The sequence below is a fragment of a genome, unplaced genomic scaffold, assembly GCF_019419815.1.
Source record: "Pyrus x bretschneideri cultivar Hongxiangsu unplaced genomic scaffold, Pyrus_bretschneideri_v1 Contig64, whole genome shotgun sequence".
Taxonomy (NCBI): Eukaryota; Viridiplantae; Streptophyta; class Magnoliopsida; order Rosales; family Rosaceae; genus Pyrus; species Pyrus x bretschneideri.
The window spans coordinates 433,611-444,453 of NW_025999803.1; the positions used below are offsets into that span (position 1 = coordinate 433,611).

At 40.6% G+C, this 10,843-nt stretch overlaps 1 long non-coding RNA gene across 1 annotated transcript; it reads left to right on the top strand.

Annotated features, from left to right (window-relative positions):
• The first annotated feature begins 7,593 nt into the window (after positions 1–7,593).
• LOC125472099 lies at positions 7,594–10,321 on the top strand. Its single transcript, XR_007254048.1, has 2 exons — positions 7,594–8,568; positions 10,067–10,321. It is a non-coding gene; the product is annotated as an uncharacterized LOC125472099 (long non-coding RNA).
• The last annotated feature ends 522 nt before the right edge of the window (positions 10,322–10,843 follow it).

Genomic DNA, 10,843 nt, shown 5'->3' on the forward strand with positions numbered 1-10,843 from the left:
ATCTTCCATATATCCCTGCGCCAAAGAATCAATTACATCAATGGAGAAACATGAGTGATCCTCACTAGGATACTTAATAGAATCTGAAAGACTAAAATTAACAACTTCCCCATCAAATTCCATGGACAATGTTCCATTAAACACGTCAATCTTCGTCCTCGCCGTCTTCATGAATGACCGGCCTAGTAGGATTGGCAACGAAGGGGCATGGTCAGATTCATCCATCTCGAGCACATAGAAGTCCGCCGAAAAGATTAAACCTTTTACCTGCACTAACACATCTTCCAAAACTCCCTTTGGATAAGCGTTAGATCTATCGGCCAATTGTATTATTACACCATCATTTTTCAATGCTCCTAAATTCATAGATGCATAAATGGAATATGGCATAACATTTATAGAAGCACCTAAATCAAGCATGGCAGATTCAAATCTAGTATTCCCAATGACACAAGGAATGGTAAAACTACCTGGATCCTTGCATTTGGGAGGTAGTTTGCGTTGCAAGATGGCAGAGACATTTTCACCTACCTTTACCACTTCCTTGGTTGACATCCTCTTCCTTGTGGTGCAAAGCTCCTTTAAAAACTTGGCATACCTCGGGACTTGCTTTATTGCATCCAAAAGGGGTATGTTTACTTGCACTTTCCGAAACGTCTCAAGGATGTCCTTTTCGGCTTCTTCTTTCTTCGTTTGCCTGAACCTACTAGGAAAAGGAACATTTGAAGGGAAATCATTAGTAGGAACTGAATTTAACACATTTTTACCTTTATTGGCCGAATTGGGCAGATTTGGGACCATTGAGACTTGCGGCAAAGGTATGTCCACCTTTGCCGTGGGCAACCTTGTTTCTTCCTCTTCAATTCTTCGTTTTTCATCCTCTTCGGGGCTTGATGATGATGGTGTAGGACCTGCCCCGACTTCTTTTCCACTTCTCAAAAGTATGGCCTTTGCGCTTTCGAAACCTCCCTTCGAATTTGGAATGGTGGAACTAGGGAGTTGTCCAGGATCTCGAAACTTACCTACAAACTCGGCAATCTGCCCAATTTGTTTCTCAAGTTGATCCACCCTCTTATCTTGGTTTTGCATAGCCTTCGCTTGATCTTCCTGCCCATTAGACAACTTAGTTAGTATTTTAAGAAGTGCATCATTGTCAAGAGACGTCCCTGAGGCACTTGGGCCGGATTGGGCTTGATTTTGGGGTGGGCCGTAGGGTTTGGGAAAGAACCCCGGGGGTTGTTGCCTAAAGCCTCCTTGGTTCTGAGGTTGCTGGGAATCCCTCCACTTGAAATTTGGGTGGTCTCGCCACCCCGGATTATACGTGTTGGAGTACGGATCATGTCTTGACTGATTTTGGCTTTGAAACCCAATGGCATTCGCACTCTCCCATCCGCCATTCTCGATGAGTTGAGGACACTTTTCGGAGGCATGTCCTTGAATAGAACATACGCCACATACCACAGGTCCTTGCATTTTCATTCCCTCGGCCATCTGTGAAACAATAGAAGTAAGATTAGCCAATTGTGAATGAAGATCGGACGTTGAACTTACCTCATGTACTTGGTGCCGTGGAGGTCCTCTTTGGCCTACTCCCTCATACTGTTGAGCATTCAATGCTCGGTTCGCAATCAAAACCTTGGCCGCCATGGGTGTCTTGTCCACCAATGCTCCACCCGCCGATGCGTCAAGCATTTGTCGTTCAATTGGCAGGAGCCCCTCATAGAAGTATTGCAGAAGCAACTCCTCCTTCATCTGGTGCTGTGGACAAGAAGCAACAAGAGATTTAAAACGTTCATAGTACGTAGGAAAAGACTCACCATCTTCTTGCTGGATTCCACTTATCCTTTTTCGTAAAAGGATGATTCGAGAAGTTGGGAAAAACTTCTCCAGAAAGGCCCTCTTCATGCTCTCCCACGATGTGACGGTTCCGGGAGCTAAATCGTACAACCAATCCTTGGCTTTGTCCATCAAAGAAAATGGGAAAGCCTTCATCTTCAATATACTTCCGTCAACATTGACGGGAGTCATACTTGAGCACACCACCTCGAATTCCTTTAGATGCTTGTTCGGATCCTCCATGGACATCCCATGGTACTTCGGAATGTGGTGGAGCAAGCTTGACTTCAACTCAAACTCCTCGGTCTTCCCTTCGGCCGGTGGGGGATATTGGATGCACAAGGGTGCTGCATTAGCCAATCCTGAAGCGGAAAGCTCCTTAAGTGTCCGGTTGTCTACGGCCATGTCTTGTGGCTCCTCAAAGATCCCTGTCGTGGCCTCTTCTTCCTCTTCTAAGCCTTGTTCTTCAAGCTCAGGTTCTGGGCTTGGTGGATTCGACTCGTGGTGCTTCTTCCTTCGTCTCAAAGTTCTCTCAAAATCGCTGTCAAAGTCTGAGATATGCTCACGAATCGGTTGAGAACTTCGAGTCATGCACTAGTACCTAACACAAGGAAAACAAAACAAAATCAGAAACTTCAACAAAATAAATGAATAAACAGAAATTAAACAATCCAAGGGATTAGCAAAGTTGCTAATCCCCGGCAACGGCGCCAAAAATTTGATGCTAACTAAGTAAGCACACAAATTAAAACCCTCTTGTGACAATTGTAGTAAAGATGCAAGTAGGGATCGTTCTAGACCGGGGATTAGGAGGGATTACTAAATCACTTGGAAACTGACTCAAAAACGTAAAACAAACGTTAAAAACACTAAACTAGACTCAAAGAATGTAAAACTAAACAATAAAATACTAAAACAAATCAAAAGACTCAAAGAATACAAAACACTTATAAACACAAACTAAGACACTTTCTAACTAAATTGGACACTAAAGTAAAGGGGGATTGAGGTTTTGACGAAATTAAACTAAATGCAACGATTGTAATTTAAAGGCAGAATGTAAATATGAATGTGATGAAAATATGGATGAATGCTAGCTAGAAGGTTCTTCTCCACACATGTCACACTTGCATACAATTTGATTTTCAGTTGGTCTTTCGATGAATTATGAAACTCAACGCCCCAAATTAACCGTGAATTGCACTAATTAACCCTCAGTTTTTCCACAAGTTATTAAGTTGGATGATTGCATACGACAACCCAAAGCATTCCCTACAAGTTCCCTACATGAATTGCATAATAGAGATACAAGCAAGAATCATTAAGTTCTATGAAAAACATAAGCATTGACGAAGCATTCGTTACTATGAATTGCATGAAACTTATGCTAAGAATTCATTCAACGCGATCGTTTTCAAGCGACCTTCACTACTTGTGATTATAAGATTGTAACTATTAGGTGAAACTCCCTCATAATCTAGCATCATATTCATGCATGAAAACTAAGCGTGCACTCTCAATCAACATACACAAATAAGTTATCAATCAAATAGATGAACGAATTGAATCCACAACTTATGAAATTCCAACCGAAAGTAATCAATTCATATTGCAAGCATAAACATGGTTTCGAATCACCCCCTAGCTAACTAGGGGGATTTAGCCTCTCATATTCGCAAAAAGAGAAATACAATTGAATTTAAACATAAAGAACAAAGGATTGATTACACCTAGAACGCACGATGAATCCACTTGAATTTCTGCGCGTCTAAGCCCTCCTTCTTCTTCTCCTTGCTGCGGCAGTGAAAGTCTAGGTTTATTTGGGTGATTTTTCTGACTTTGGGATGGATTTAGGGTGTTAAAGTGGGCGGCAATGGTGGTGGAATGGTGTGGGAAAAAGCACAGCAGTGAAGGTTTTTGGTTGAGGGAGGCTACGGCTGAAAAGATTTTGGGAAAAAAATATGGTTGCTGCGGCTTAGAATGAATAATGGGATTATAGTGACGGCTATATAGCTTAGGGTTATGGAATTATGGTGGCTGATTCAAAATGGCATAAATGGGATCATTCCATGGGGGGGCCACGGCTTAGGGAATAAACATTGGAGAGAATGATTGCGGCAATTGAAGACAAAAATGGGAAAGAATGGCTAAATAATTAAATGGAATGAAAATGGGATTTGCGGCTTGTAGGTTTGAATGGGAGAATGGTAGGGTTATGTGTTGAACTAGGGTTATGGCTTGCGGCTTAGGTTAGATTAATGGGATAATGGGCTGCATAATCAATGGCATGAATTGAAAACCCACGGCTGGAATAAATATGGGATGGTTTTAGGTTACGGTTTTAAAATTGAATGGGAGGAAAAAGGGTGACGGCTTAAATGGAAATTATTTTATGGTGGCTAATATGAATAATGGAGCAATGGGAGATGCGGCTAGAATGGTAGAACCTAGGGTTTGAAAAATGTTTTTGTTCCAGAAATTAATCCCTAGCTTATTTTTATTAACTAAAATAAATTCAAAGGCTTCTAGAATTTAGGAAAAATCAGAAATTAAAGGGGGAAGATTAAAATGGTGCGGCTAGGGCCTTGGTTTTGTGTCCTAAAGCGCCTACAAGGACTTCAAAGTGGCTAGAAAATACGGACGTTTAAGATTAGGAAAGATTACCAAAACGGGAAACTTAGGGCCAACTTTCCTAAAATAGGAAGCCTTGTTTGAGTAGGATTCTTCGTTTTGGTAAGAATTCATCGTTGGCGTAGGACTTTGTCGTTTCTTCAAGTCTTCAACTCATTCATTCCTCTTTCGCTCCAAAAGACTCCAATTTGCATCTTCTTGCACACTTTGGCCTTATAATCTGAAAATACACAAAAGTGGCCTTAAACACTGAAATAGATAAGTAAACACAACATAAATGCACGAGAACAAGCTAATTAAGTCGCATGAATATGCGCCTATCAAGGGTGTCCACGGCATTGTTGGGGTTAAGCCACTTAGCCATGGAGGCAAGTGAATGCGCAACAAGGGATCTCTAACCTTCAAACTGTTTGAGGGAGAATACTCTATGATATGATTAAGAATCTTTGGCCAAAGTATGAATGAGATTTAGGAATGTGTTCCAAATCACATTCAAGGTAATCATATAAGCACAAGACTCACATTGAATAGTAGACATGAATAAACTATCAAACCAAACAATGTGGTCAAGAGTATTGTATTAAAGAAAGACCGTATTGCATTTGTAATCCTAAAACTGAATAGGTTCTCCACCTCTTCTGATTAGCTTGGGTAACCATGACATGCTGCTAGGCGTCAACCATGGTTTGTGGAAGCCCTAAAAGTGTATTATCACTAACGGGAGAATTGAAAGTAAGTTTCAATTCACAATCGATTTGAAAGAGTTTGAATCGCCCACTGCCTCGCTAAAAGGAACCTAATGGATCGTACACCGTGTAAGGTAGAGATTGAAGATTCAACGGAGATGAGTAAGAATAATTAAATGGTTTAATTGTTTATGGCAAGGATTAATTAATATGATTATTAATCAAACGAATAAGTTCGTTAAAAGACCTCGGGATAGTTTTGGACCTTAAGGCCCAATGGGCTTCGAACGTCAAGTCCATTGACTTAAGTTGTATGACAACTTAATGAATAATGATTCACAAAGGCCCAAATAGCCCAATAAATCCCATATGGCCGGCCATTTAGAGGAGGGTAGTGAACTTGGCTTAATTGCAAGTTTGCCACTCCATTGTGAGGTGGTATAAAGACATCTTTATAGCCATTTCATCCTAAGGGTTTTCTTAGGAGTAAAGATGAGAACACAAACCTCCCTTTGCTCTCAAAGAGGCCGGCCACCCTTGAGGAAAACATCTAGCAATCTTACTTCCTCAAGGTCACCCATTTCTTTTACAATATGCCTTGGTGTGGAGACTTAGAGGTTCTCAATTTTGGGAACTTGGAGAAACCTTTTCATTCATCCAAATCCATGGATCTAAGATGCAAGGAATGAAGGCCCTCTCTTTGGGTGATTAGCCTTTGCTTATGCAAAGAGGAATCTACAAAGGTATTGATTTCTCAACTCACTTTGTTTTGAGTTGAGTCTTGGTTCACCTATCTACTAGGCTTTGAAGTTCATGGGTTAAGTTTTATTTTTGAGTGCATATAAACATGATTCCGCCTTTTAATTGTTAATTGCATGTTGTTGATGTTGCTCAAATGAACTTGTTTTTCACAAATCTTCCTTCACGTGGCGCGCAGGCCGAGTAACTAATAAGCTAACTACGTCCTTCGGTTGAATGCGGGGCGTGCCAACTCGTCGGCCGAGCTCGGCCGAGGAGTAAAATTCGTTGATGTCGCGTTGAGCGCGTCGTTGACTTCTCTATCTTGCGATTGCGACCAAGGAAGAAACCCTCTCGGTCTCTGGGTTCTATAGCCTGAAGACAAGGCTATTAATTCTGCGGAGTTCACAAATCGTTGGAGCCCGATTCGGTCACTGTGATTATATTCGTGAGAGTATAAGCACGTCGAATTGAGACCAAACTGTACGGGCACAGGTACTCAAACGTGATGTATGTCTTGATGGTAAATGTAGTTCGGCCGTCGGAATGCTGAACCCTGAAACTTACTTGCGAGTATCCAATCATAAAATTGCTCGACGTCCAGTACGCCGAGCAACACAATTCGTAACACCTGACTATGCCGAGAAGGCTAGCAAGGTGACCTCTACCAACAAGGGTCCGAACCCTTCTCAGCCGAGACTTAGATAGGTAATCGGTCGGCTTCGACGCAGTCTTGTCTATCCAAACTGAAGATGCTTCTCGGTCGACTGATTCTGCGGCAGCAGTGCTGTTTATCCAAACTGAAGGTGCTCGCCGGGTGCCTCCACAGTGCTGTTTATCCAAACTGAAGGTATGTCGGCAGAAAAAGAAAAGGAAAAAAATCTCAAGGTATTTGAGAGGTTTTGTGCAGGGCAATTGTATGCTGGATTGAAGGTCCTTTTCTGTTGCATGATTTCTTGTATTTATAGCACCCCATTCCTTGAGACCGATTTGCATCCTGATCTGGATTGGGAGTCCTTGTCCTGTTTCAACTCTAATTCGAACAAACCTACTCCCACTGGGATTCTGAACTTTCCCTCTTTTTTAGGCTTTATTCTTTGCCGGTCGGGAATCCTGGTCGCACCAGGACTTCCTTGCCCTTTTCTATTTATCTGGACAACTTAGGATAGGACTTGACCGACCCTGCCAACTGGCCCGGGATTTATCATTCGGCCCATAGCATTTGACATAGCCTTGGGCCGAGCACATCCTGCTGCTTGGCCTAACAATATTATTTTGGGCCCAAACAATATATAACTACTTTGTAATGGTGGGGACTATACATTCATAGTTTCAACAAGACATAGGTTCGAAACTTAGAGGTTTTTACATATTTTTTTTTTCTTTCTATACCCAATGTTATGGTTTTAACTCATCGCCTGAATGACCTTTTGAAACCCAAAATCCAACACCTTGTATATACTGATAACAATATACAAGCACAGCGCAAATCATATGGAGATGATATGTGCATGTCATGTGTACATTGTGTGCGAAGTGTACTCTAAGTGTAATTTTCCTAAAAAGGTTAGCCGATATTTTTGAAAATCATCGCGTATTTAATCCTCTTCTTTTTTTCGGATATAATATGATATTATATTGGATTAAGGCAATTTATCAACGACTGATCTTCCCAGGCGACTTCATCAAATTTCCAATCAAGGTTTTGGCTCCTTTAATTTTTGGAGAAATTATAGCGTAGTACAGTAGTACCATGTCGGCCGTGAAAGTTTAAATTTCGCCATCTATTATTACTTTTATACACCTGGAATTTAATATTTGTTTTTCTTTTTAAATAAATTAAAAACAGAAAAAATGAAAATAGGAGATCGGACGTCTCCTTTCCCCTCCTCCGTTTGGATGCAGGGATGGTGTTGGTGATAATCAGACTAGGGACATGATTTCGATCTCTCTCTCTCTCCCTCATCTGGGCCAAATCCCAGTTTACTCCGTGCCGCCTTCAACGGCAAAGCGCAGCAAACCCTAATCGTCTAACCTTTAAATCAAACCAGCTTCCTTCTTGCATCTTTTGTTTCTTCCAAAGACAAAAAACGCATGAGTAATTAGAGGAAATAATCAGAGCAAAATGGTGCATGAAAGGGATTACTGGATTGGGTCAAAGGGGGAAGGAGATCGCGATCTCCGATGTTCTTCTTTTTTTCTTTTCTTAAATTTGTTAAAAGGTAAAAATAATATTAAATTCCAACAACTTAAAAATATGACAAATGGCAAAATTTGAATGGAAGTAGCACGGCTGATGTGGCACTACCGTGCTACTCTAAATTTCTACAATTTTAGTGCTTTTGCACGGTACCGAAACTCAAGCAAACCCTAAATCCAAAATCCAGGGGGAAGCTTTCGCTGAATCAGAAGCTGAAACGATGTCGTACGACGACGTGGAGATCGAAGATATGGAGTGGAACGAGGAGCTGCAGGCTTACACGTACCCGTGCCCGTGCGGTGACGTGTTTCAGATCACGAAGGACGACCTGAAATTGGGGGAAGAGATCGCTCGGTGCCCTAGCTGCTCTCTCTACATCACCGTCGTTTACAACATCGAAGATTTCTTGGATAAGAAAAGCAGCAAGCCCATCGAGCCCCCAAAGCTGCAGCCCATCACCGTCGCGTAAAATTTCAGGTTAATTTTGATATAAAATTGTTCTGTGATTTAGTTTTCTTAATTTTTTGTAATAATTATCTTATGAATTTCTGTCGATTACTCTGTTTATCAACTTCAATGTGCGGTACCTGTTTCTGGAGAGAAAAAAAAATGGGGTCTATTTTTTTATTTTTTATTTTTTATTTTTTTGTTGTGAATAATGTTTAGTGTGAATTAGTCAGTTCGGCTTTTCGACTGTTTCCCATTTCTGGGAATGCCCATCATGATGTTGAAGCTGGGATGGATTGGTTTGCAGATGTATGTTTCCGTTACTTTTCGAATGCGTGTTAAATGGGACTCGAACTATACCCTTATGAAACCGCCATAGGAAGCTCTTTGCGTGTTTCTTCTTTTCTATGAAAAGTGTGATTTGGGATAGTGCTTATGAGGAAATTAGTGGTATTTCTGGAGTCTAATCGGCTTTGAATGGAAACTCAAATTTACCCTTTTAGGCAGTATACTTTGTTCAGAGAGTATGATGCCTGAGTTGTTGGCAGTTTCAAGTGTGGAAACTTAACGCGGAAGTGGATGGTTCCATAGTTAGTTTGTCAGGGTGGACTGGAGCTGTGGTGTCCTGAGGGACTGCAATCATTCTTTGAGGTTTGGGTTTCCTGCTAATTTACCAATTAGCTGAGCTCTGGATTCTTTACTTGAAGCTGAAGTTTGCCTTGGGGAAGGGATGCCCCAAAGTCATGGTTGAAACTGACCACATCACTAGCTTCAGTGTTGCTGCAGCAAAGTATTGGACATTATCACCCTTTGGAGCCTTGTTACTTCTATACTAACACTCTAATAGGAAAGCGTGCTCCGGCCTTTCTCATGTGTGTAGGAAATAAATTGATAGTGTTGCCTTTTGCTCTCCCCACTTTGTGGGAAAAGGCTTTGTTGTTGTTGTGTTGCCTTTTGCTCTCACTGGAAAGTGCTGGACTTTGTTTCTGCCCATTCAAGTCAAGGTTAATTGATTTGTTTGTAGTTTATTTCATCTTTTGCCTTTCGCCCTTGTTAAGAAAAAAATGAATTTCGAGCGGTTTCACCTATTGGTTCAAATATTTTTCCATTTGTGCTGCTTTGGGCATTCCTTCATTGCAGTTCCATAAGTTGATTCCAAAGATGAAGAGGTGGTTAACATAGTTCTGTATAGATCAGTGGAGTAAAAAGCTAATGTAATTTTTTGTTTTGTGCTATTATGAAAAATGGCTTATTATAATTTTGTAAAGCATTTTGAGCATGAATAGTAGCAGCAGCACGGTGACTGGACATCACTTTTAGGTTCGTTTAGGTTGTGTTGCTGCATTTAGCTTGACGGGAGAATTGAAGCTCGCATGGATAAAAATCAATTGGAAATCATTACTTTCACATAAGAATTGCTGTATTGTGCATGGCTCGTGGGTTTTCACGCAGCTACTTAAAAATAATTTCATTTCGGTGTAGCTTGTGATCCTTCTAATGCTCTTCTGCTAATGCTTGTGTCTTGTAGATGGCATTACCCGGAGGTCGCAAAGTGGGCAGAAGGATTCTTCGCAAGTTTTGTGAGATTCTTAGGTAGATATGATGTGTTTGAGTGAGGGGTGACGGATGAGGAATCTTTTTGTATTCAACCAGCAAAGAAAAAAGTAGAATGTGATATGCTGAGGCCATTCTTAGAGTCTTAATTGAGCTATTATAAGTGTTTGTTTGACATTTATTATTTGTATTCTGATACTAGTAAAAATAAAGAGTAGTCTTAAACTCAGTCAATTGTCCTATTTCTTCACCCACTTTTTAATGAAACTTATTTCTTCTTCATTATGCCTTGGTGTGGAGACTTAGAGGTTCTCAATTTTGGGAACTTGGAGAAACCTTTTCATCCATCCAAATCCATGGATCTAAGATGCAAGGAATGAAGGCCCTCTCTTTGGGTGATTAGCATTTGCTTATGCAAAGAGGAATCTACAAAGGTATTGGTTTCTCAACTCACTTTGTTTTGAGTTGAGTCTTGGTTCACCTATCTACTAGGCTTTGAAGTTCATGGGTTAAGTTTTGTTTTTGAGTGCATATAAACATGATTCCGCCTTTTAATTGTTAATCGCATGTTGTTGATGTTGCTCAAATGAACTTGTTTTTCACAAATCTTCCTTCAAGTGGTATCAAGAGCCTAAGTCTAGTAGTTGGTGAATCCTTTTGGGTTTTGTAGTTCATAGTTTGTGATTTGAATGTTGTAATTGTTACAAGTTTTATTCTTGCTTCTTTGAATGTAAATTTTGTTAGAAAATTT